Raw genomic sequence first — 27,394 nt, forward strand, 5'->3', positions numbered from 1 at the left:
GAAGGTTAGAGAGGGCCTTTTCCGCTTGTCCTCAACTTCAGAGATCAGTCTGAACATGGGTGAAGTCACTAGTGTCCCTGGCAGGGGAGGGACCCTATTTCACACCCAACACATCATCCTAAATTGTAGGCTTTTAGCACAGCCCTATTAAGCAGTGAGACGTGTCTCTGTCTAGGTTTATATAATCAGTGCTGCAAAATTCAGATACTTTGCTTCCTCAGAGGTCACTCATCAAGCTCAGCGAGGGCCTACAAGCCAGTCTGAAAGCCTTACTGTCTACAGACACGCACCCCATTCCACTCTGCTTTACTCATTTAGAAACAATGAAGTGCAAACCCAACCCCATGTGAATCACTGCTGCCACCGCCTAGTCCCCCTACCTTCTAAGTCATCATGCTAGTGAAACCTGGTAAACTGAGCGTCACGGACAGCCTTTGAAGGGACTAAGAAATGAGCACTCATTTTCTGGGAGACAGTGGCCAAGAAATCATTTGACAATCAACCAGTATTTACTGAAATTGTGGGAAGGGTTGGCAGTCCCATTGCTTTACCTTGGTGATGGTGAGGGGTTCACAGACTATCTTGTATATGAGCCTAGGGCTATCTCTTTTTAATTTTTTTAAACTTTTTGAGATAATTTCAGACTTAACAAAAGTTACATAAGTAGTACAAATATTTCCCATTAACTCTCTACCCAGATTCCACAATATTAACATTATACCACATTTGCTTAGTCTTCTTTCTCCCTCTTTTTTTATACAAGCGTGGGTATGCATGTATGTATACATATATAACATATATACACTTTTTTTTTCTTTTCTGACCTATTTGAGAGTAGCTTGAAAACATGTTGTTGTTTTAACCCTAAATATACTTGTATTTCCTTAAATGTATTTCCATAAAAAGTGACATTCCCTTTCACAGCAAAAATACAATTACCAAAATCAGGAAATTAACACTGATACGAAACTGTTATCTAATCTGCAGACCTTTTTTTTTTTTTTTCTGCCAATTTTCTCTAAGCCTTTATAGCAAAATAAAATCCTGGATCCTGGTTACATTTAGGTGTCAAGTTTCTTGAGTCTACTTTAACCTGACGCAATTTCTCAGTCTTGCTTTGTATTTCAAGGCATTGACATTTTTTAAAAGAACAAGCCAGTGATTTTTTAGAATGTCCTGCAATTTGAGTTTGCCTAATGCTTCCTCTTGGTTAGATTCAGGTTAGGCATTCTTGGCAGAAATGCCACAGAAGTGATGTTGTGTTCTTCTCAGTATATGAGATAAGGAAGCACTTGATGTCCATTTGTCCAATTACTGATGGTACTTTCATCGATCACTTAGGTAAGGTGGTATCTGCCTGATTTCACCATCGTAAAGTTAGTTGTTTCCCTTTTATGACCAGTAAGTTTCTTGTGGAGAAGTATTTTGAGCTTATGTAAATATCTTGTTACTTCTCCAACTTTTCCCCACTACCACTAGCATCCTTTGATGATTCTTGCCTGAATTACTATGATGATGATTATTGTATTAGTTTTCTATTGCTGCTGTAACAAATTACCACACACTTAGCTTAAAACAACACAAACTTATTATCTCAGAGATCTGTAAGTTAGAATTTCAATGGGCTCAGTTTTTTTTTTTTTTTTTACTTTGTGTCTCACAAGGCCAAAATCATGGTGTTAGCTGGACGAAGTTCCATTCTGGAGGTTCTTGGGCAAAACCCACTTTCAGAATCATTCAGATTGTTGGCAGAATTTAGCTCCATGCAGTTATAATACTAGAGGCCTTGGTGGTACAATGGTTAAATGCTTGGCTGCTTATAGAAGGGTCAGTGGCTCAAACCCCCAGCTGCTCTGTGGGAGAAAAGATCTGATGATCTTCTTGCATAAAGACTACAGCCTAGAAAACCCTATGGGACAGTTCTACTTTGTTCTATAGGGTCGCTATGAGCTGGAATCGACTCAACAGCACAGCAACAATATAATACTGAGGTCCCCATTTCCTTGCTGGCCATCGGCTGGGGGTCACCTTTAACTCCCAGACATTGGTCATTGAAGGTAATACCCCCCCCCGCACCCCATCTCAGTAACAGCAAAGGGTGTTCAATCCTTCTCATGCTGGCACATCTTTTCTGTTTCCTCTTCTTCTGTTGCATCTTTCTGATGACTCTTCTATTTTTAAGAAGGGCTTGAGTGATTAGATTGGACCCACCCAGATAATTGAGGAAAATCACCCTACTTTAAGGTCTGTAACCTTAATAATCATATGCAAAGTCCTTTTCGCCATGTAAGGTAACATATTCACACATTCTGGGGCTTAGGGTGTGGAAACCTTTTGGAGGGGGGCGCATTATTCTGCCTAACACAATTGCCAAATGGTGATTTTCTGATTCCATCATCCCTTCTACATTTACTCATTGGCTTTCCACTGTACAGAAGAGTTTCCCTTCTGCCCTTTTAGTTAAATCAGTATGTATGGATGAACTCTTGTTTTACTCTATTGGCTGTAATTCTTTACTATCATAATTTATTTTCATATCCAAAATATCCCAGTTTTGGCCAGCAGAAGCTCTTTCAAGCTGGTTTCTGTGTCCTTTTGACATGTACCCATCATCTTTTGGGTTCCTTCTTTCTTAAACAAAAAGAAGTACCAGCTCATCCTTTAATTTCTACCCCCCACCCCCCAGCCATGGAATCAGCCATTCTGAGTCCTAATTCCTTTCAGGAGAGAATGGTATTTAGAAACCAAGATCTGGAAGCCAGGTTTGCTCATTGCTACTGGGGTTAATTGGCCCTCTAAGAGGACACAGCTAGGAAATTGATATATGTATACCCACATAGACACATATACACACTCAGGTACACACATACACACACACATACATCTGTATATCTACATTCATAATCTATCTATCTATGTAATAAAACCTTGAGTTCATATTGAAACATCTAATTCCAATCCAACACCATTGGGTTCACTCTATCTTTTCCCCTTACCATGTTTATAGCTCCCTTTTCTGACAATGAGAACACTGGCCCCATTATCCACAATATATTTACTTATTTGCTCAAAACTAGAATTCACATAGAGTGATTTCAGAATTGCTAACCCATGCTTCTGTGAGATGGAAGCCTACACTCTACAGCTCAGTAATTACTTAAAGTTCTATAATTCTTTGGCCTAAGGGCATACAGTCCAAATACTGTGTTCCAAGAACACTTGGGTTAGTTCTTTTTTTAGCAACAGGTTAGAGCACCAGCCCTATTGCCCTTCTGGATACCACTTTGAGATGTTGCCCTGAAGCCGTATCTTAGCCAACTCCAAAATGGACTAAAGTTCTCTTCCTGGTGCTTTGGTATTGTCTCTGTAGCCAAAACATATTTCTACAAAATACCAAATAAACATTTAGTGCTTACTACCCCACCCCCCACAAACAATGCATGTTTGCTTACTTCTATAGATTATAGAAATATCTCCATTCCCAAAAACATACTCACAAGCAACCCATATTTCCATGCCTCTCTACTTCCACATTTAGGCATCAAAATCTTTCTTCTCTTCCAGAGAAGTTCTAATTTATCTTCCCTATGAAGGCTTTGCAATGTCTCTCTACCTTAACACATAGCATAGGCCTACAGATGCCATGCCCAAGAAGCTTATTTCATATTTATCAAGTTCTCAGATTCTCCATCTTCCATATTTAAAAATATTTACTTAATTAAATTTATGAGCCAGGAATTGAGAAACATATGGAGTTAAGGGAAGGAAAGAAAGAAAAAATATAGCCCATTCATTCAAATTTTCCCAGCTGCCATTCCCGAATTGGGAGATTTGGCTGAGTTCACAGGTAATGCTATTTAATAAAATGTCCAAAGGATGCCAAGTTTAGGTCCAGCATGAAAAGAAAACAAAATCCCTCCTACAAGATAAACTGTACAATTTGGAAATGGGAGTGTTTTTAGGGTCCTGTTCTAAACCTTCAGAGTGATGGTTTCCACAGGGTGAGAATCAACCCACCTCTTAGAGTGCTTTTGAACAGGGCAATGTAGAAAATTTTTAAAAGCATTCATTTTCCTAAATGAAAAGCTGTTTCTCTTATGAGCTCTGTTCTCTCCTTTTTGGACAGAATCCACTCTGCCATATCCTGCCTACAGGAAGAAAAGGTGTAGAGTAGAGGCAGGGAGGCCAATTCCAGATGCTGGAGACTTTGCACAATGGGCCTATTCTATGCTGTTGCAACTCATCTTTCTCAAATAGGTGGCTCACAAAAGGTCCATCTGCTTGTACAGGCTACCCCTCTGGAGTAAACTGAGAATTTGGGTGAGTACTTTCTCAACACATATCAGGTCCAAGACATGGCAAGTAAAGAGTAGGATGAGTCTTTCCAGATTGGCATCAATATTGAAGTTTCATGTGTAATTTGTATCTACAGCTATATACATGGTTTCCAGTTTTAAAACTGAAAGTCTCACATCCCAGATAACCCTCAGTTCTGGACAAACTGGCACAGCTGTTCACTCTACATTGCAGACTTCATCAAATGGCAAATATTAATACTAATTAGACCACACATATATTTATGACCAAGCTAAAATGCTCTGAAACCCCATCTTCTTTACCAGTTGGATTCCAGGCTCTTTACAGGGTTTGAGTTGCTGCTCCAGATGATATCCTATGATTGTGAATCAATCCTGCCCATCTCTCACAAGCAAGGAAAGAGCTCAGATGCTCCCTTCAAGACAAGACTCTGAAACTTGTAGCCTGAGTGACGATTACTCTGGAGATCTGCCAGAATTTTTTAGTAGATTTGATACATCAAATGATGGTGAACCTGAGATGGCAAAGCTAGGGGTCCTTCCCACAGCCCTTGTGCAGTGAGAAGTTCAATGGATCTTCTGTGTTCCGTGTTGCTGCTTCAGCATTAAATGTGGTCAAATTTATTGAAATAAATTTATCACTTTGCTTACCTGGCCCAGGTTCACAGGGCACACATGCCCACTTGGACCAGGACAAGTTCCAGCTCAGGTAGCATATTGTGCCAGTTTATACTACTTCCTTCTAATGGTCTAAAGCTTTCTGTAGAGTCTAGGTTGCAAGTCCAGACTGCCCCTTCCCTTAAAGGGAATTTCTTCTCTGGAGCTTCATTCTCCTGGGGGATATCCTAGTCCATTAGACATGGGGTGGGTCAGTAGTCACACTCCTGTCTCTTTGTATATCTATGATTTCATGGAAAAGAAAAAGGAAAATAGAGCCCCTATATTCATTTGCCATCAACACCCAATCCCCAAAAGATTTATCTGTTGCAGGAGGTGGGGGAAGAAGAGTTAAGGAGAATGACCTTGAACTCTATTTGCCCACAGCATTTACGTTGAAGGACCCAAGGCCAGCCACACTATCTTGCTGCATGGCATTTTAAAGCACATAACCATTCATAAAATGTTATATTTAAAAGGCTTACAAAGAGGAGAAGAATACATGGGGGATGTGTCCTCTTTGTTCACGTACAAGTTCATCTGGTATAGTTTCTCTTCTATATTATCATCCAGTTCTCTTATCTGGTTTATTTCCCTCCCAAACACCACAATCTGATTTGTTTTAAACCATTTTCTGATGGAAAAAAAAATGTATTCCTTACGGTTCTAAGTCATTGTTCTGTGGCATTTTGATAGAATTCTGACAAAATGACCAGTATTATTTATCACCAGTATTAGTAGTGGCAGTAGTACTAACAATAGCTAACATCTGTTTAGTATCTTGACATTTTCTATATTATTTGATAATCCCCTAAGAACAGGTGATTGAGGAAATTAAGTCTGATAACTTGAGATAATAAAGCATTTGCAAAAGAGAACGTGGAGTCTCGAGAGGTTCAGTGACTTATTGAGGTCACACGGCTGGCAAACAGCTATACCCATTCCTAACAAATCAAAGAGATCCTGAAGTCTGCTATCTCCCTAAAGTTGGGTATCTCTGGATTATACAGAAAGACCCTTGAGAGAAAGGGGAAAGCCCCAGGGGAAATACTGAGAAGAAATTTTCCAGATCTCAGCATCTAGAGGCATCACAAGGACAGAGTTTTGAATCCATGCTAACTTTGCAGAGGCTACAATTAAATGGAAGGTAAAAACAAGCCAAGTACACAGATCTGTCCAGAGATGCTTCCGTCCTCTCCAAAAGCCAGAAGGCGGCCTCCAGGCAGAAAAGACACCTGGAGGTTCTATACAGATGACCAGTACTTTGGTACCTTCCTTAAGATATTTATTTTCTAATTTATTTAATGGTGATTGTCATTGCTACCTGGAAGAAAGGATGGAGGAGGGTGGCCCTTGGTGGGTGCCCTCTTCCTCTCTCTTTGCAAAACAGTTTGCATACCCTTCTTTTAAGGAAATGAATTACATCATCATCAAACAGATTCCCTTTCCTTGGAAAGGAATTCAGCAACCATCAGTAGTTAAGATTGCTTCTTGGGAGTCTCACTTGGTCTGCACGCACCTGCATCCCCTCCCCCCACGTGGCTGGTCCTAGTAAGCCTTTACAACTCCATGGAGTGTTTTTCCTGCTAAATCTAATTTTATCCATTTGTTTCATTTGTAAGTATGTTTTAGGATCTCTCATGGACTAGCACTTCACGTAGCTTCTCCATAAGCGTGCTTCTTCATCTATCTCCATATTTACACAGACATCAAATTGTATTAGAACTGAAAAATGGAAAAATGGAAGGGGAGGGAGGGAGAGGGTAGAGATTATCTGAGTAATCAATTTGGTTCTCTCCTGCCCTTGGGCCGTGTTGACACAGCTTAGCTCTCGCCTGCTCCTTCCAGACAAGTTTATCTGCTGCACACTGAACTCCATTAATCTTCCTGAAAGGCAAATGCGTTCAGGACAATGTTAACACTTAACTCTCCTGAAGAGAAGACAGATTCTGTGAAGTACAGAAGGCAGGACTCTGGGGCCTGTGATGAAGCTCCATGAAGATGGATTCCACATGCAGAGAGAGCTGACGCCAGCAAAATGGGCCTTGAAGAAATGAGCAGGGGAAGCCTTTGTGAACAGCATCAAAACAAATCAACTGAACCAAACCAAACCAGGCCGGCACAAAACAGATATAAATAGACAACTATACAAACAGACAACGTTCTGTTGTTATCCAAAAGAAAGCAGAGTCAGAATGCTCCTTGGAAGCAAGGGTGGTAAGACTTTGGTTGCTTATTTTGGACACATCATCAAGGAAGACAAGGACATCATGTTCGATAAAATAGAAGATCAGCAAAAATGAGGGAAACATTCCATGAGATGGACTGAAACACTGGCTGCAACAGCGGGCTCAAGCATACCAACGATTGTGAGTGTGGTACAGGATTGAGCATAAGGTCACCATGAGTCAGAGGGGACTCTACGGCAACTAGCAAAAACATACAAACTGATGAGGACAACAACCCCAAAACTGGCGTGTTTTGATGCAACATTAGCCACATTTATCCCTGAGGTTTCAAGTAGGCCAAACAACAGTTACCTGATAATTATCCTTTTCATTTTAATATGCGATAGGTGTTGTGTGAAGAGCCTACACAATACTAGTAAATGATTCAAGAGCTAGAAGTATTGTGGACTACAGTTTTTGGTTGTTAAGGAATTTAAAGCATTTCACTTTGATGTTATTGCATTCTCTACCTTGTGAGGCTCAGAGCTCTCCTCACGCAGCCAACAGGATGATCCAACCAGTCCCATCCTCACGTCGCTTCAAGATCTGTTCTGATTCTATGTTGTCTCCAGGATAAAATCTTTTCTCCGAAAAAGGGATGAATGTATGTCTTCCCTCTGCACCCCACCTTGCACTGATCTTCCCGTGTCATTGCCTATTTTCCCTGCCTCATTCCTCTGCTCCAATAACAGGGAGATTAAATAGATCATTATTTTCACTTGTAGATCAGCAGTCCCTGGTTGTGTCCATTTGCTAGTGACCTTGAAAGACCTAGAGTAATTTGTAATGTTTTGGGGGCAGGAATTTGGGTCACTATAGAGATCTGTCTCCTGGACCCCAGTGTCAATTTATGTCATTCAAACCAACTCTAGAGTACATGTTTCTCAGTAGGATTCTGTTACAAGAGCTACAGAGACAGTTAAACACAATTATGTGGACTTAGATTGGGGCATTTAGTAAGGCCTCCCATGTCTCCCTCACACACATCAAGAACCTATGCATTGTACATATAGTCCCTCATCCTCACACTTGCAGTATCTTTGTTTTTTTTTCACTAAATGAGGGGTCTCAGGAGACTTTTATCCATTAGAAATCACATAAGGCGACTGAAGACATGTTTCCATGAGATGTCTTTGTTGACAATTCAAAGAGTTCCCTTGCCAGATCTAACTCCGGATTCACTCAAGGAGGTGGGCAAGAGTGAAAAGCACTGGACAAACTTTCCAACCTTGACCATTATAACCTTGGATACAGTAGGTTCGTCTGTATTACCATTGGGCAATTTCTCACAGTTAGGCCAGCCACTGCTTTTTACTTTGTAAATACCTTACAAACACTATCCCACAGATTCCCCTGTAGACACTTTGTGTGAAAGCCTTGCCTTTGTCTATGTGTAACCCAATTGTTGTCAGATCTCATCCGCCAATGGGTTCACTGAGGTAACTTTCATATAAGGAGAAACCTTCTCTTTTTCTAACCAAATGACTGCCTTGATCCACAGAAAAAGGAATTCTTGCCACCTCTTCAGACCTTCTGTCCACCCATAACAGCTCTCCTCTTAAAAAAAGGGAGGGGGGGGCAGTGATTCATCTAATTGGTAAACTTCAGAAGGAACTATAAAGCATTGGATCACTAGGAGGTGACTTCAAAAGCAAGAAAGAAACCTTCTCTCTCTTGCACATGCATGTGCCCTTTCCTGGTCTGTGCTAAACTGTGGTGGACTCATTTTGCATTTCCAGGCTCTGCATGTTTAGTAGACAGATACGATCTCTGCTCTCTCTTTTCTTCCTTCTCCATAAATGCCTCCATTGAAAAGTGAGGGAGGAATGTCATACGGGGGCAGTTATGTTCAATTCACAGGGTAAGTAGTAAGGATCCAATGTTTGGTCTCCCACTTAATCTTTATTCCACCAGTTTTCCAAGAAACCTTATAATTTTGATAACAAGGCTGATGTGTTGAACCCATTTTCTTTCTATTTGATTGGCTAGAACCCTGGAGGGAAGGAAGGTACCAGTATCAACCTTATCTTTACCAATGTCACCAGTAACTCACATTACACTGACTTTTCACACGTGCTACCGATGCCCGGCCACAGCTTCTCCTCAGTCTCCCCCAGTAGTTTCTGTGAAGCTTCGAGGGTGTCTCACTTGTGCTCAAACACAAGTCCTTTCCTGTTCTTCTGCCCCTGGCTCCTCGTGGCAAAGCAATGCCGTCAGGCCTTTCAAGGAAAGCACTTTCCCACTTCTGCTGCAGGTGCCCTGTGAGAACGACACTCCCCTGGTCCTCTGGGGTCCCTGGGGTCCCTAGGTGGTGCAAATAGTTAAGTACTCTATCACTAGCTGAAAACATGGTGGTTTGAACCCGCCCAGAGGTACCTTGGAAGACAGGCCTGGAGATCTGCTTCTGAAAGGTCATAGCCTTGAAAACCCTATGGAGAAGTTCTACTCACCACACATTGGATCACCATGAGTCGGCACTGACTTGAGGACAGCTAAAAACAACAGCAGGAGGCAGAATTTCTAGGGTAAGGAAGGAAGGGAAGAATCCTGCTCCTTCTGAAAACGTCCAGTATCTTGATGAATATGGGTCTAAGGAATTAAATAGAACTGAGAAGGGCATTTCCTTTCCCCTGGCAGCTCCTCCATGCTGAGCTCCAGGAAAAATCACAAAGGAGCTGTTTTTCTGAGTTTAGCAGGTGTGACTCCTTACATGGAAATGGTTGTGTCAGTAAAACCAGATTATTCTGGCTAATTGGCTGCATTTGTTATCTGAAATCTGAGCATTGCCTCACACATAAATTATTTTATTGTATGCCAATTTCTTGAAAATCAGTAATCCCTGTGACATAAAAACCATCTTTATTTGGTTATTCAGATAACACACCAAGATCTTGCAATGCCTTATAGACGTCATCCTGAACAACAGTCATCAACAGGAACAAGGGGGGAAATATGGTTTGGTAGGCTTTCAAAGCTTTCAGATTAATTTATTTTGGATGAAGGTGGGTTAATCATAGTTTATTCAAATGTCATTGAATTTATGTTACAGATGATTTCATCTATATTGTTTCTTTTATACCTCATAGATTTTTGTGTAGATTTTATTATTTTAGTTCTTACCAACGAGGCAACTGAAGCTCAGAGAAGTTACACTATGTATTTAGAACCACACAGCTAGGAATAAGAATTTGAGCCAGGCCTCCTGAATCCAAGCCCTGTGTCTTTTCACCACTCTTCATGTTTGTTTACAACCCTGTAATCAACATTATTGATACGCATAATAATAGCAACAATAGTCCAGATAGTGGTACTTCGCATCTTTCCAGTCTGCCAGATGTTTTTTATTGCATGAATGGATTCTTTAGAAATTCTTGAAAAATGAAATCTGAAATTCCAAAATGAGTTTATCATCACTGCAGTGAGTTTACCATGCAAAATAATAATGACAATGATGAAATAGAATGAGGATGGCGCCTGAATTTTGGCAACCTATCACAAGGAACTCTGATTTAGAGTTTCTTGGTTCCTTAACTTTCTATGACCAGACATTTATTTGGGGGGCAAGGCCAGGGAATGTGTTTTGGCCTATGGAAGAGTGTGGGTGTTTATGACCCTGTAATTTCACACATGCATACATGTCAGTGTAACTCTTGGGCTATTTAACAAGGTGACCAATTTAGGCTCATATGCCCAAGGGCAGATTATAATGATGGTTAAGGCAGAAGGCACTGGAAAAACAAACTGGAACCGCTAAAGGAAAGATGGCTCTAGCCTCAGCTTTTCCTATAAAGTGGCAAGTGAATGTAGCATGCGTGAAAATTTCCAATGCTTGTTGGAGTCCAGGGGGACCCAGGGTGTGCATTTGACTTGCCTCTGCCACTTCCTTGCTCTGGCTGGGACATGAATTGCCCTCTGATTCTGGCCTGGCGCACCCCTGCACCATGACGAGGTCCATTCCCTTCTGTCCTCATCTGCTCCACTCAGCAATGTCCCCTGGGCTGCTCCTAAGGGTGCCTGCCAACCGTACTGCCAGGAAACCAAGGCACAGGCAGAGCAGGCTCAAGAAGCCTAGGAAAGAAGAGGCCAGGGAAAGAGCCCATGCCCTTGAGGGCAAGGAAGTGGGCATCAGGGTGGAGATAACAGACAGGAGCCCTCCAAGGTGTCAATCCATCCTCTGCACTTCCCCAAGACACCACCAACGCCCAACACCCACACAGATACTGGCCTTTTCTGTGTTTTCCCAACTATCTCTAATCACACATCTAAAGGGTTTTGGGGACCACCTAGTTCATCCTCATTTTATTGAGGGGGGAAGTGGAAGCTCAGAGAGGAGAAAGAGAAGTGAATTTTCTTGGTCAAAGTGAATTAGCCAAGGCCTGGGAATCAGCTGGTGAGGGTCCAGTGCTCCAATATGCCAGTGTTGCTACATTATTCTAACTAGGCTGAGAGCACTCTGACTCCTACCTCCCTCGCTCTCACTTTCACTCTCACTCTCTCTACTTAATCTTAATTTTGTTTAGTTCATAAGAGCCACACCTTAATCAGTTTACTCCTTCATTCAACAAAAATCACATTTATGGATCAGGCATGCTGGGAGCTAGGACACAGCAGTAGACTGAATCCCAGTCTGCAAAATGTTTGCCTTCTAGTAGGGGAACTTACAGTTCCATGTAGCCAACATTCCCAAAGGTTTGCTTCAACTTCTCCTAACTCCATTCATTCATACATTCACTTGAGGGCAAGGAAGTGGGCATCAGGGTGGAGATAACAGACAGGAGCCCTCCAAGGTGTCAATCCATCCTCTGCACTTCCCCAAGACACCACCAACGCCCAACACCCACATGGATACTGGCCTTTTCTGTGTTTTCCCAACTATCCCTAATCACACATCTAAAGGGTTTTGGGGACCACCTAGTTCATCCTGAGAACCATCCATGACCAGCACCACGTACACTTTACTCCCCTTCACTTACTCAGATCTCCCAACACTGGATGATTTAGGTATTATTTAGAGTAACGACTCTATTCATTCTATACAGACTTTGAGTGCTTTGGTGAAAGCAAAATTTTTATGAATATTTCCTGAGAACCATCCATGACCATCCATGACCAGCACCACGTACACTTTACTCCCCTTCACTTACTCAAATCTCTCAACACTGGATGATTTAGGTATTATTTAGAGTAACGACTCTATTCATTCTATACAGACTTTGAGTGCTTTGGTGAAAGCCCGGCAATGCTCCCAGGACTCCTTAGCATGTCTAAGGGGAGGAGATTACTGAATTTTCCCAGTTAGTAAGCCCAAACCAGCAGGGGGTGCATGTTTAATGAATCAATGCTGAATTAGTTACATGAGAAGTGAATATGAATGGAATGAGTAAGATGTGCCATTGACACCCAGGACAGGAAGTGTGTGGTGGTTTGGCCAGGTGGCCATAGCAGGTCACTATCGACTTTCCCACCTACAGCTAAATATGCAAAATGCAGGCTAGGGTCAAAAGATGGACAAAACGGCCAGAGAAGGGTTCACAACCTCTAAAGGCGTAAGAAGAGCCCTGGTGGCTCAGTGCTTAAGAGCTCAGCTGCTAACTAAAAGGTTGGCAGTTAGAATCCACCAACTGGTCCTTGGAATCCTATGGAGCAGTTCTACTCTGTCCTATAGGGTTGCTATGAGTTGGAGCTGACTTGACAGCAATGGGTTTGGGTTTGGGTTTTTTAAAGGGTAAAAGGCAAGGCTCATTCTAGCAAATGAGAACTACTGAGGTGCCCATCTTTCTTTTCACAAATCTCAAACAGTGGTATGTTGTTGTTGTATGTCGTCAAGTTCATTCCAACTCATAGCAACCCTACAGGGCAAAGTAGAACTGCCCCATAGGGTTTCCTAGGCTGTAATCTTTACAGGAGCAGATTGCTAGGTCTTTTCTCCCGCAGGGCGGGTGGTGGATTCGAACCATCCTTTCGAACAGCAGCTGAGCGCTTAATCATTGTGCCACTGGGGCTCCTTTGAGCAGTGGTGTAGGGCTGCTCATTTGCTCTATTTCAGTATGCGGTAGTTTATATGAATCTGTAGTCTCTTCCCTTCATTTTACAATTACAGTATTTGTTTTGTTTCCCATTCTTTTCAGAAACCCAAAGGAATCTGCCATACTTTGTGCCTATGACCTATAAAAGGCCTGAGTGGAGTCTACTACAATTCAGAAGAAAACAATAAAAAAGTATATATGCCCAGCCAGCTCAGTTGGTAGCTGAAAGCTTGAACTTTGGGGTCAAACAAGCTTGGGTTTAAATCCTGATCCTCCCACTTAATAGCTTCGTGATTCTGGGAAAAAATGTTAACCACCCTGATACTTAGGTTTGTTTTGGTTCTTTCTCTCATATATAAATTAAAGATAATGGCTGTCCTGGAAATATGTCATTTTTACTTGTCCAGTCCATCAGTCAGGAAAACAGAGCCACTGTGAGCATGGTGGGGGTAGGGAGTTTTACGAGGAACTAGAACATGCACAAACGTAGGAAGAGTTTCTCTGGGACTCAGGTCTGGCCGATTGAGGATCATGCACCTACGGCCATGGTAATTGGCTCAGGGATGGACTCAGCACCCAATCATAGCTCATGAGATTCTGTTCTGGAAATCTGTCAGAATCACAGGAAGATATTATTCCTCTTTTCTACTAATAGGTCACAAGTCTGGTGGCCAACTTACCATCAAGACAGAATCAGTCCAAGATCAGAGCCAATCCAGGGAAAACTGGACCTAGAGAAAGAGAAAGTGAGGTCAATTCCTACTGACATCATATCAGTCACACACACCTGGAAATCGAGGCATACCTGCCTCCAAAGTCAATAAATGATGGTTTTGTTTAAGCTTGTTTGATTAAGGTTTCACCACTTGTAAGTCGGAATGGACTCGATGGCAACTAAAAACAACAGACTAATACAATAAGGTTCACTGAGAATTAAATAAGCACAGAGCTGTCATATAGCAAAGTGCTCCATAAATGTTAGGTATGAGTCGGAATCAGCTCAAAAACAACTGGTTTGGGTTTTTTGTTTTTTTGGCTTTTTTTTTTTTTTTTTGGTGGGGGAGGGTATTTTGTTATTATTATCATTATTACATAGATTTTCATTTCTAGTCGTTCCATTTCTGCCCTCTCTTCTGCATTTTACCTAAAGTATATTAAAGATAGTTTTGTCTGAAGACACCAAACCATAGAAAATGATCCCAGGAGGTCCATTTTTGCCTATCAGTGTCTTCAAACTCAGCAACTGAGAATGACAGACAAAAACAGCTAAGGTGGAGTCCATGCTTTTACAAAGAAACAGGATCAGAGCTGCTTAGGAACCTTAGCTCATCCTCCCAGGAGTGGATTATCCAATAGGTAAGGTAATCATGGTGTTTCCAAAGAACTAGACCATGCACAAATGTGGGAGAATTTCTCTGGGACTCAGGTCTGGCCAACTGAGCATCATACACCTATGGCCATGGTAATTGGCTCAGGGATGGACTCAGGACCTAATCATAGCTTACCAGATCATCTGTAGGGAGCAATTTCACATTTTTTCACCACATCAAAGATTCTGTTTCTAGGTATGGCTGGCATCTATCTCTCTCCCAATCCCATAGAATCAAAGTCTCTTTTCAGATCTACAATCCCTGACAGAGGCAGATGATTCAGTAAGCAAGGTAAGCACGGGCTTACTTGTGTTTATGTACTCATCCATAGTGAACAATTTCACATGGGCTTCCCCACATCAAAGATGTCGTGAAAGACACTGTTCACTACAGATTAACATGTAAGCACAAGTAAGCCTGTGCTTACCTTTCTGATTGGGTTATCCGCTCCTGCGTTCTCCAATGCTCTGCGTTCTGTCATCCTTTTCATGACAGTTTCTTCCTGACACTGGGGATGCCTCTTTACCGTCTCTGCCCCTCTGTCCTTGTTTCTATCTTGCTGAAATCCACCAACAAGGAGTATGCAACGATGAGCTAAATCAGGCCTCCAAAAGGTTTGTATTTCTTGGAGAGGAGACCCTATTAATGCCCCACTGCCCCTAGGACACTCAGAATGAGAGATGAGAGGGGACACTGAGGAGAACATTTGCATAGCTGAAAGATCTGTAAATGCTTTTCCTCACATTTTCTGTTAGAACTGGGATTAACTACACTTGGGAAGGAATGAGTTAGTAGCAACTGACCCCTGGCTTTTAAAAATACGAGAAATTAAGATACAGGGAATAGTGAACAGCTAGTTAATCAGTCAAAGCATATTTATAAAATCTACAGGGTACATAATTATATAACAGCTGTTCTCTATCTCCATTGGATTTTGCAAGGATTTCTAGATAGCACGGTTTAATAGCATTAGATAAATAATGAAAGTCCCTGAAATACCCTCTCTGGAAAATGTTAGAAAGTCATCTACAACAGCTTAGAGTTAGAGACATGGAGTAGATGACTTTCAGAATCTAGTCCAGTACAAGAATACCATTTTTTTCCCAAGATTATCTATCATTTTTCATACATCCAATGTCATGAAGTAGTCACAGTTTATTTCAGAGAAGAGGTACGAGATTTAGAATGTTCACTGCTTTTAGCCAGAAAGCTAACCAAGAAGCTCTCTCTCTCCCTCCTCCCTTCTTCCCTTCTTTCTCTCTCTCCCTGTATCCTTTCCTCTCCTTTCTCTCTCCCTTCCACCCCAATCTCCAATTCTTTTAAATCTTTCCCTTAAATGGATCTCATAAATTACATTTGATTTATGTTTACAGTTGGTGTTCAAGCTAATATTTATGTAGATTTAGTCCCAAGACTAAATTAAGCTGTGTTCAGCAATGGGCTGCCTGGAGACTCCATCCCTACTTGTCTATTTTTGTGAGGGACTGAAAAGCCTCCTAAGAAAGGACTCATCGGAATAGATGAGTTGGAAATAAGAGGTCTGGCCAAATAACCAAGCCCTGAACTTGCAGGGGAGAAAAGATTGTAGATAGAGCGTGGTGTCTAGGGGCAGAGCTGGCAATTCTTAGCAGCAGCAGAATTGGTACTCAGCAGAGGTGACAGTACCCAAAGGGACCAGCAGTCCCCAAGAGAAGCAATGGGAGTGCTCAGTGGATCCTCAGTGGCAAGTTGAACAGACTTGTTCAAAAGAACATGTGAAACTATCCACTGGAGCTACACTTTTGAGGTGGTAGCAAGAGGTGCGGATTTGAGGTCACTATATATGCATGCCATGAAGGGCAAAATCCAGCGAAACCTGGGTTACCCATATATATTTGACAACTGGTGTATTTCTACAGATCTCGTTTCCCCTCTTACTCCACCGTGGCTACAGTGACCAGTTTCCTGAAGACTTCGACAAGCCTCAGGAAGGGATTACCTGGCAGCACCTCACCTCAGGCAGCATCACTGCTACTACTTGCTTCATGTCCTGAAGCTTCTCTAATGCCACACATGGGATGCCTGTGACGATCCCTCTACACTTCTCAGGCTTGACCCCAGAGAACTGGAGAGTTAACACCTGGGGGGTAACCCTTGACCAATGAGAAATGGTAGCTAAAGGATAAATGCCTTTTTGACCCCTCAGGTGAACCATTCTAAGACGCGTTTCATAAGGCTTCTCAGAAAGTCCCTCCCTCAGATCAAGCATCCCCTAGTGGTGACCAACTCAATGATGTATCTTTAGATTGACTTTTCCTCCTTCCCAGTTCACTTTCCCTGGCCCTCACTCCTACACCCTAAGAACATATTGCTGAATAAACCATTCACATATCTGCTTTGTCTCAGACTCTGCTTTTCGGGGAACTCAAAATAAGAATTTGTCATTTTGAGTTAAGCATAGTTCTCATTATACAATGCTCTTGCAGAATGGGCCTTAAGAATATGTTTCTATATGTAGAAATGTTTGAAGTTTTCCACCTTGTCCTACTATCTCCTCTGTGCTTTGACTTCCATCTTCCAGAACTCCAAGACACCTAGAGCCTGTTGTTATTGTTGTTGTATGCCATCGAGTCAATTTTGATTGACAGAGCCAATACTGCTAGAGAATTATTTCAATTGTTTTTTAAATGGTTCACCAATTTGTAACATCAATTGGGATCCAGAGTAATGACCTTGCAGGCAAACAAACAAACAAACAAAATAGCTAATATTTGTCATGAAATATGATTCCTAGGGTAAAAAAAAAAAATACGTGGAAGTGACATAGGAGAATAAACAAATTATAGTCCCTCCCTGAACATTAGAGTTAGAGCTTTTCTCTTCCAGTTTCCTTTTGTAGGTAAGAAATCTGAAGACCAGGGTAATTGACAATTTGCCCTAGCTGGAGGTAGCAAATAAGTGATGAACTCAAGTGTTCTGACCCATAATCTAGTGCTCATTTTTTGAGAAGATACAAGAAGCTGGAGGGTATGGATGAAGCTACTGGCTTGTCCATAGTGTCTCTGCTGATGACAAAGCTGATACAAATAAAATAGTAAAGCAAAATAGGATATTGACTCATTGACTTATAGAATATTAGGGTTAAAAATCTAACCTCTTATTAAAGCAATAATTTGTCAGTGTGGATCTCCAATTTAGGAAATACTACGAGTCGGATCAACTCGATGGCGATGGGTGGGTACCGTGTATACCAGATTCAGTGAAACAAGTCAACTTAAGTGCTAGCAGAGTGCCACCGAAGATGGACTGATGGATTTAGTTCATGAAATAAGATTCCACCTATTCCTGCCTACCCCTACAGTATTCATCCTGCTTCCCATCTGCTCTGCCCTTCCCGTTTAATGGCCCACTCAGGACACACCTAGCTCTTGATCCTTCTGCGTCACTCCTCGGTTTACTGCCCACATCCCTTATCTTGGCACAAGACTTCTATCCCAGTAACAGGTGTCACTTGGGCTGGCTCAGCTCCCAGGCCTCACCCCCTCCCTAACCCAGACCTTGAAGGACTAGAGAGGACAAACTCTCTGTACAACATCCCTGCAGGTAGCTGCTGAGCCTCTGTCTGAGCGATGGTATCAGAGGGGAGCATGCTGTTTCACAAGATAGTTATGTGCTCTGTTAAAAATCTTTGTTTAGAAATTGTTCCTTTTACTGCAGCAGGGTCTACTTCATTGTGTATTGATCCTGGTTCAGCCTTAGAAAACAGTGTAGCCCGCTCCATGTGAAAGCTCTTCAGATAGCTCAAGGTAATTCTCAGACATGCCTCCAGTCTTCACTTCTCAAAACCGCTATCTCCAGTCCCTTCAAGCATTCCTTACAGAAGAGAGGTTCTAAGCCCTACCCAGTCCTATGCACCCTCCTCTGCATCTATCTCATCTGGTCCTCCTAAGATGATGAGCAGTTCCCTCCAGGCGTGATCTGCCAAGAGCAGTCGCCACCAGGTTATTACTTTTGGACCACATTGAATTGGTGGGTTAAACAAACTTACAGGTCTTTATCTCATGAACCATGGCCAAATTAGATCTCTTGCCATAAATCATTTTTGTAACCAAGTGATCAATAAGTAAATAAATGCACAAATGAGTAAAAATACATCTTTAATGTGCTCAGTATTTCCAGTCCTGGTTTGAACCAGACCTAGCTTATCCCCATACGTCACTAAGGGCACTTTACGGGATCAAATTATTACCACGATGATATCCTATTTCACCAGCCCCCACAGTGTCACTGCCAGTTGCTTTATCATTAAGAACCCTAAACCAAACCCAACCAGCTGCCGTTGAGTTGATTCCAAATCATAGTGACCCTGTAGGACAGAGTAGAACTACCCCTTAGGGTTGCCAGGGCTGGGATTTTTACAGAAGCAGACTGCCACATCTTTCTCCCGTGAAGCAGCTGGTGAGTTTGAACTACTGACCTTTAGGTTAGTTGCTAAGCACTTAACCATTGTGCCACCAGGGCTCCTTAAGAACCCTGAAGCCTTCAGATTTTTGAAAACCATAATTCTAGTCACCTGGGAAAAATGCAAATCAGGCTCATTTCCAGCTCCTGACTATAATTAAAATCCTGATTTTATGGAAAGGAATGGGTACCATTCCTTCAAAACAGGTTTGTGGTATTAAAAGAAAAAAGTTGGTAATTTATTCAGAATTTTAATGGAAAGAACTACATTTTGTTTGAAAAATGATTCCTTTTTGCTTTTTTATTTATGGATTCAGGTGTATAATAGTTTAATAAAAATGATGTGAAAGACTCCTATAAGTCTAATTTATCATACTCACTTCGAAGAATTGCCTTTTCTTAGAAAAGCGTGACATGGAACTGAACCACAGCATTGTGGGATATCTATCAGGAATAAGGCACAGAATTAGGCATGAAGTCAATGGATAAAGGGCTTCATGCTTAATATCAAGAAATGGGCATCTTATTAGAAGCAACATATGACTAGTATAAGATGTTTCAACTGGTCTCAATTAAATCATGAACAGTTATGAGAACACTGTGGAAAAGGAAGCACATCTACAGTGTGTGGTGGGCATTTGAAGAGATAGGAAGGAGGCCAAACAGGAAAGATGATATTTAATTGGCTTCTGAAAACCCATTGCCGTTGAGTCGATTCCAATCATAGCGACCCTATTGGACAGAGTAGATCTGACCCATAGTTTTTCCAAGGAGCTGCTGGTGGATTCTAGCTGCCGACGTTTTGGGTAGCAGCCAAGCTCTTAACCACTGTGCGACCAGAGCTCCAGCTTCTGAAAGGGTAGGTAGAATTTAAATAGGAATATTATGTACATATATAATTGTGATGTACTTTCTCACGGAGGGAGTCCCTTGGTGGTACAGTTAATGTGCTTGGCTGCTAACCCAAAAGTTGGAGGTTCAAGTCCACCCAGAGGCATCTTGAAGAAAGGCCTGGTAATCTACTTTTGAAAAATCGGCCATTGAAAATCCAATAGAACATAGCCCTACTCTGACACACTTGGGGTCACCATGAGTCAGGATCACCTCAGGCTGTTTTTTTTTTTTTTTTCCCCCCATGGAGAGGGGCCTTCTGAGAGTTCTGTACACCTTTCTTTTCTCTGACCATGCCTTGTTAGGCAGCAAGTAAGTCTGACCTCATTCAATTGCTTCAGTGTTGAAGGGTAGACTACCAACAGAGGCAGTCTCCAGGCGAGAGGGTTGTGCAGATGCCCACTGCCCAGTCTTTGTTGTAAAATCCAAATCACATAAGATCTACATTGAATTCTTCATGGGCTTAGGCTGTGAATTGTTGTGAGCCAGGAAATCAGGATTTCAGGCCAGAGACTAAAGGGAAGAACAGCCTAGCTAGGTGGAGATACAAATTTTAGACAAAGTCAATTCCGTATCTGTGGCTCTTGTATATTCTCCCTCAGGGAATTTGAAAGTTGTTTCCGTCTGCTACTCCTGACTCCCTCTTCTTCATCAACCACCTCTTTGTACTGAGGACCTTTCCACTTTCTAAGGTTTATCTCCCAGCGATAACTTCAATTCCAATTTGGATGAAGATTCACCAAGATCCTTTTACCATGCCTCATGTTTGCGTATATTGACTCAAGGCAATATTCCCAACGATTCTTGGCAGGCACAGACACAAATAGAGCCAAAAGAGAGGCAGAACGTTGATGATGCCCTATGCCTAAAAGACATCTGTCTGCTAAAAGATCCCTGCCAAGGCCCCTTGGGTGAGGGAGGTGGGCAAGAAGTATAAAGAAGGGAAACTAAGCAAAAACTATTAGTTAAAATCAGGTGGGAAAAGAAAAGAAGCTATTTATACAGGCCAGAGATGAAGAAAGTCACTGTAAAGAACTTGGTTCTTGGGATGTCTACTGACGATTTGTGAAGCTGGCCACCTTTCTTCTTTCAGGGTGTTGCTTTATACTGGGGGACTGGAAAAGAGTGACCAGAATGTTCTGCTGTTGGCTAAATGGAACACAGGCGGTGACATACAAAGTTGGAAAGAAACATCACAGTCAAAGGAAGAAAAAGAAGCAGAGACTGAGATATGAAGGAAAACCCTGGAGGCATTTGTCTCAGTTAGGGTTCCTTGGAAAACAGATTCTGAGGCAGAAATTTGCCTGCAGGTAGTTTACCAAGGTGTGCCATCAGAAAGTGGAGGAAGTAGGAGTGGACGGATAGAGAGCTTGAACTACAATGAAATCATAAAAGAGGCCTCAGCCAATTTATGGATCTGGAAGAGCCCTTCAGGGATGTCCTGATCAAGGCGAGGAGCCAAGTCTTTGTATGCCCCTACTGAACACTCATTGTCCCCAAGAAGGAGCTGTAACCTTCGGCAAGGCAGCTCCCCTCACTGCCATCAGTTCCTATGGAGGGAATCACAGCATCCCCATAGCACCTAACAGAGCAACCACCCAACACTACTTTTGTGTCACTTTCCCAATTCCACCTGTACTTTCACTTGCCATGTCTTCTTCAATATTTCCCATTCACTGAAGTTGTTGCAACAATCTCAGATTTCCTAAGTCATCTCAGAAGTCTTTATTGCGCTCTTTATTGAGACTAGAGCCAAGGGTAAATACCAGGTGAAACTTGTTGTCTTGGGTAGAACCAGCCTTACTCGCAAATGTAGATGTTTTAGATAAACTGAGTAGTCACATAGGGAAGGATTTTTAGGGTTCAGAACTGACAAGATGATGGGAGTATCTCTAAATTCATCAAACAGAAGCCCAAACTACAGGGAAAGAATTTCTGGGGATAAAAGGGGGATGGTCCCTTCCTCTTTAAGCAAAGTCAGAATACAACCTGCCCAGGAGCCTGTATAGGGAATATGAGCTCTAAGAAGGGTTCAGAATCCTACAAAAACAGTCACTTGCCAACCAAAAGTTAAAACTCCTTTGTTTAGCACCCAGTAGAGAGAGACAAAGGAGCCCTGGTTGCAGAGTGGTTAAGCACTGAGCTGCTAACTGAAAGGTTGGCAGTTCGAACCTACCAGCTTTCCTGGGAGAAAGATGTGGCAGCCTGCTTCCGTAAAGATATACAGCCTTGGAAACGATACGGGGCAGTTCTGCTCTGTCCTATAGGGTCTCTATGAGTCAGAATCCATTCAACGCCAATGGGTTTTTTTAGAGAGAGATAACCAGGCTGATTTCAAAGACAAAGGACCTGAAATGCACCACCTAAGAAAGTGAATCAAGATCCACAGTCATTTATAAGATTCTCTATGTTCATTACTTCCATCATCTCCTGTGTATTTATACATAATGTTTAGATTTAAAATCCCCACAATGAACAGAGTATATATGCTTTCTTTTAAGGAGAAGCAAAAAAGGGGAGAATTAAGCAGACTGTGTACTGATATATAGATGGTCTTGAAAAGGTGGGTGATCCTAAAAAAAAGAGTGAGCTGGGGGTAGCTAAAAAGAAAAGAACACAGCAGGCCATATCTCTAAGACATGCCAGCAGCTGAACTGTCTTGATGCCAGTTCATGTGCTTTCAGCAAAAACCTCTGCAATAATCTAGGCCAGAGGCAATGAGCCGTGGATAAAGAAAAGAGGAACAGAACAGAAAAAACAGAGAGGGATGCAAAACTTCCTTGGGACCAGGCTTTACCCATCTCAGAATCTACAGTGTCTAGTACGGCACCTAGAACACTGTAGGAGCTCTGTGTAAGCTTTTCAACATCAGTGGACTCTAGAGACTTTGGGGCAATGCTAATGCTAAAAATCATGTTTGTACTCTCTGTAGCTAGGGGCCTCCATTTTTCCTACTTACTGTATCGGGCAGTGAAGAACAATAGAAACTTAAATTCATTACTTGAGCCTTTTTGCTTAGAATAAATAGGTTCCCAATAAGGTGCCCATTGCACGTTTGCTGAACAAATGAATGAACAAATTAAGGAGTGAGTGATTTAACGTATCTTGTTCATCTTCTCCTAGACAGTCTTGTATCTAACAGGATAGAAAAAGTACTGGATTTAGAATCAGAGCCAGGACTTCTACTTCATGTATTCTTTCCACAAGTATTTATTGAGCACCTATGCGGTATGCTGGATTCTGTGCTTCTACCACAACACAGTAGAGTGCTGAGGATACAGTGCAAACGAAACAAAGTTCCTTCTTTGTGGAGAGGAGGGAAGACAGAAAATAAATTAAAAAACCAAACAAATCAATAGTATAAGTCCAGATACCACAAAGGTTTGTGGAATTAGATGTTGTTGTCCTTAGGTGCTGTCGAGTCACTTCCGGCTCATAGCAACCCTATGTACAACAGAACAACGATATCCCTGGTTCCATGTCCTCTTCTAAATCTGGCTTGAATTTCTGGCGGTTCTCTGTCAATGCACTGCTGAAGCTGTTTTTGAATTATGTTCAGCAAAATTTTACTTTCATGTGATGATAATTATGTTGTTCCATAATTTCTGCATTCTATTGCATCACCTTTCTTTGGAATGTACACAAATTTGGATCTCTTCCAGTCATTTGGCCAGGTAGCTGTCTTCTAAATTTCTTGGCATAGACAAATGAATACCTCCAGTGCTGCACCCATTTCTTGAAACATCTCAGTTGGTATTCTATCAATTCCTGGAGCCTTGTTTTTCACCTGTGCCTTCCTTCAGTACAGCTTAGATCTCTTCCTTCAGTACCATCAGTTCCTGATCATATGCTACCTCCTGAAATGGTTGAACACGGATCAATTCTTTTTGGTACAGTGACTCTGTGTATTCCTTCCATCTTCTTTTGATGTTTCCTGCTTCGTTCAATATTTTGCCTATAGGATCCTTCAATATTGCAAGTTTAGGCTTGAATTTTTTATTCAGTTCTTTTAGCTTGAGAAATGCTGACCGTGTTCTTCCCTTTTGGTTTTAGAATTAGATATTCTTTTACAAAGGTCAGGAAAGGTCTCTTGGAAGATGTGACATTTGAGCAGAAATTTGCACGATGAGAAAGAGCAAAATAAAGGTCTAAAGTAAGAGCACTCTAGCAGGAGGTACAGGAAGTGCAAAGCCCCTGGGGCAAGAATGAGCCCACATTGCCAAGGTAGAGGAACAAAAAGAATGTTCCCCTGTGGCTGGGTAAGGCAAGGAGGCAGAATGGTTGGACTTAAGTTCAAAGCGGTCAGCAGCAGCTTCTTTCCTTTACCTAATTATGATTTGGGGCAATAAGAATAATAGCTGACATTACTGAGAGTTTACAGTGTATCAGTCACTCTTCAGACCATCTTATCTAATCCTCACAACAACTCAGTGGGGTAGGTAGGGAAGATATTTAAAATATTTAACAAGTATATCATAAGCATGAACCAATAGGATGATGCCAACTCAACCACTCTTTGGCCATCCTAGTGCAAACTGGCTTGTTATCAGGTATCATTATTGCTCCCATTGAATAGGTGAGGAAACTGAGCTCAGAGATCATTTCAAAATTATACAGCTAGTCATTTTACCACAAAAGATATATTGAAAGTGACAAGTAATCTATCTTTGACAAATGCTGCTTATAAGACTAAGGGATTTTTTTATAGATAATAAATAGATAATTTTGAGCTTACTACCTACTCTGTGGGAGAAAGAGCACTGTGCTAGAACTACAAAATCATAGAACTATTTCTGATATTAACAGTAGTTAGCCCTGAGGCTTGGGTAAGTCAGTTTACCTCTCTGGTCTTCAGATAAACTTTAGCCCATGGCTGGTAAATTCATAGACCTCTAGAACGGTGGTTCTCAACCACGGCCAGTTTTGTCCTCTACGGGACATTTGGCCATGTCTGAAGACTCTTTTGAGTGACACAACTTGGGGGAGGTGGAGTATTACTGGCATCTAGAGGGTAGAGGTCAGAAATGTCACTGAACATCCCACAACTCACAGGGTAGGCTACACAACAAAGACTTATTAGTGCCAAGGTTGAGGATCCTGCTCTAGAAGCCAGAGAGGTAACAGACACTGTGAAGAGTGTCAGGTGTGACATTAGGGAGTGGTGGGGACTATAACAAACTGTACAGTATATATACTTTCTAAAGGCATTTCACATTAAAAAAAAAATTATGAATCTATGTGGACCAAAGAGAACACATCTACAAGCCAGTTTCTGCCTGCTTGTGGCCTAATTGCAGCCCCGGTTATCCACAATTTTCTTTTTACAGGTGAGGAAAAAGTATCTTCTAGTCGTGTGTGTGTGTGTGTGTGTGTGTGTGTACCAACATGCACACGTGCTCATGTGCATGTGTTGGGAAGAATATTTATTTTCAAATATTCTTATAAACATTTACATGTTTATAATCTATTCTTCGACAGGGAGACCCTCCGTCCCTCAAAGAGTCCAGTCTAGCTTCTTACACTTTTCCCTCCTGCAGTTATACCAGGCCCCTTCCTCTTGTTCTCTGGCTTTAGCAAAGATGAAGACCAGCTGCTTCACTCCACCCACAAGAGGATCTTCTGGTTTAAGCTGTGATTCTTGAATGTTGCCTGAAGCCCCTGGGAGGGAGCCACCCTAGCTCACATTATTCTTTCAGCCTTTAGAGACAGATGGGCTGGAAGAGACAGGTTGGCCCCACATTTACGACGTGCTCATGGAGTTATTTATGGTTTGTTTATCTGCTCAATGTGGAGCAGTTGTGGCCTATGACTTCCAGCTCCAGGGTGCAGTAACAGATTCAAGGAAAATTGGCAGTGTCAAGCTACATAGTTCCACTGGGCTTTTCAGCATCCCCCTGCAAAGCAAATGCAGCATCAATCCCCAGACACTCAGGCATAGTGGGATTTCTAGAAAGACACCAATGACCCCACTGGCCAGCAGGCTGAGAGAAAGCCTACAACAGGTGAGTAGCTGATGGTATTTGAAGAATGAGTCCTCCAGTCTTGGGCTCAGTGAATGGGAACAAGTGTGGCAGGCCTGATGTTACAGATGTGGAATATAAGACACTGCCATAATTTTAGATACAGCCAAACTAAAGGTTGATGAAACATCAAGGTGAAGTCTTTAATGTCCTACAAGCATGAATACAAACTGCTGGAGGGCCAGATTTGCAAGGCGATCTATAAGAGAGGCTGTTCCTCCACAAAACAATTTATTCACTGAGAAATACTGAGTTGTTTTTGTTGTTGTTGGCTGGTAACGGGTTGGCCCCTGGCCCCATGCACAACAGAATGAAATGCCATCCCCATAATTGTTGCAGATCAGACCATTTGTAATCTTTAGGGTTTTCACTGGCTTTGGAAGTAGATCACTGGAACTTTCTTCTTAGTTTATCTTAGTTGGGAAGCTCCGCTGAAACTTGTTCAGCATCATAGCAACACGCAAGCCTCCACTGACAGACAGACAGGTGGTAGTTGTGTATGAGGTACATTGACTGGGAATCAAACCAAGGTCTTCTGCATGGAAGGTGAGAATTCTACCAATGAATCACCAATGTTCCCATTGAAATATTGGCTAGAGTGCCTATAATGAAATCCTGCACTTGGAAAAGACCTCAGTAGATGACATGGTCTAAGTCCCTGCCTCCATACTATACCTTCAAAGGAATTATCAAGCTCAAGTCAACCAAGAATCAAGTTAAACAGGGAACTCTGGGTATTTCACATAGCTTATTTTTTTTATTTGGTATAGAGGGCTAAACCATACAGACAAAAGTATAAAAGTCAACCAAGAAATATTTTATAACAGTTTATAAAAAATTGTTCACAAATAAATAAATGAAGGAATGACATCTTTAGACCTGAGATCTTTCAATGACACCTATGTGAACTCAGCAATTCAATTTAAGCATTTATTTAACACCTCTATTTTCAAACACCTTACTAGATGCTCTGCAGGTACAGGGGTGAATCCTTAGGCTCTTTGCTCTCTATAGTTTATCAAAGATGGACCTAGGTTTTATTGAGTCTGAAGCTTATGGAGCCTATTGGGCCCTTTAAATAAAATGAATATAAGATTACAAATACAAAATTGCTACATCCTCTCCCATGGCCTTGGAAGAAGTTGGTGTTACGTGAGGGATCCTGAACCTTACATTTATTAGCTTCCTTATAAATCTATCCCTACTGTTTAGGATATATTTATCAGGTATCAGGAGCTTGTGAAAATAGCCCAGTTCCAGATCTTCTCTTCTTTCACTACTAACTCACTTCATTACATGAATCTGGCTTCATCTCTACCAGCCTCTCAAGACAGGAGCCTCTTTCTGTTGCCAGGAACACTGGCAGAATGGGTTTGGAGAGGTAAGGGATTGCTTTACTTGTTCCATTCATTCATCCATCTTCAAGAAACATTTACAGTGTATTCT

The 27,394-nt window shown here is 41.8% G+C and overlaps 2 long non-coding RNA genes across 3 annotated transcripts in view; one reads left to right on the forward strand and one right to left on the reverse strand.

Annotated features, from left to right (window-relative positions):
* LOC126078078 (uncharacterized) overlaps positions 1-4,391 on the forward strand; it is a 42,961-nt gene extending 38,570 nt beyond the window's left edge. Inside the window, exon 4 of the long non-coding RNA XR_007517955.1 lies at positions 4,127-4,391. This is a non-coding gene — a long non-coding RNA (uncharacterized LOC126078078). The remainder of the gene's footprint in view (positions 1-4,126) is intronic.
* LOC126078079 (uncharacterized) overlaps positions 1-27,394 on the reverse strand; it is a 470,413-nt gene that overhangs the window by 269,028 nt on the left and 173,991 nt on the right. For both annotated transcript variants that reach the window (XR_007517957.1, XR_007517956.1), the window contains one exon: positions 13,908-13,958. This is a non-coding gene — a long non-coding RNA (uncharacterized LOC126078079). The remainder of the gene's footprint in view (positions 1-13,907; positions 13,959-27,394) is intronic.

The sequence above is a fragment of the Elephas maximus genome, chromosome 6, assembly GCF_024166365.1.
Source record: "Elephas maximus indicus isolate mEleMax1 chromosome 6, mEleMax1 primary haplotype, whole genome shotgun sequence".
NCBI classification, from domain to species: domain Eukaryota; kingdom Metazoa; phylum Chordata; class Mammalia; order Proboscidea; family Elephantidae; genus Elephas; species Elephas maximus.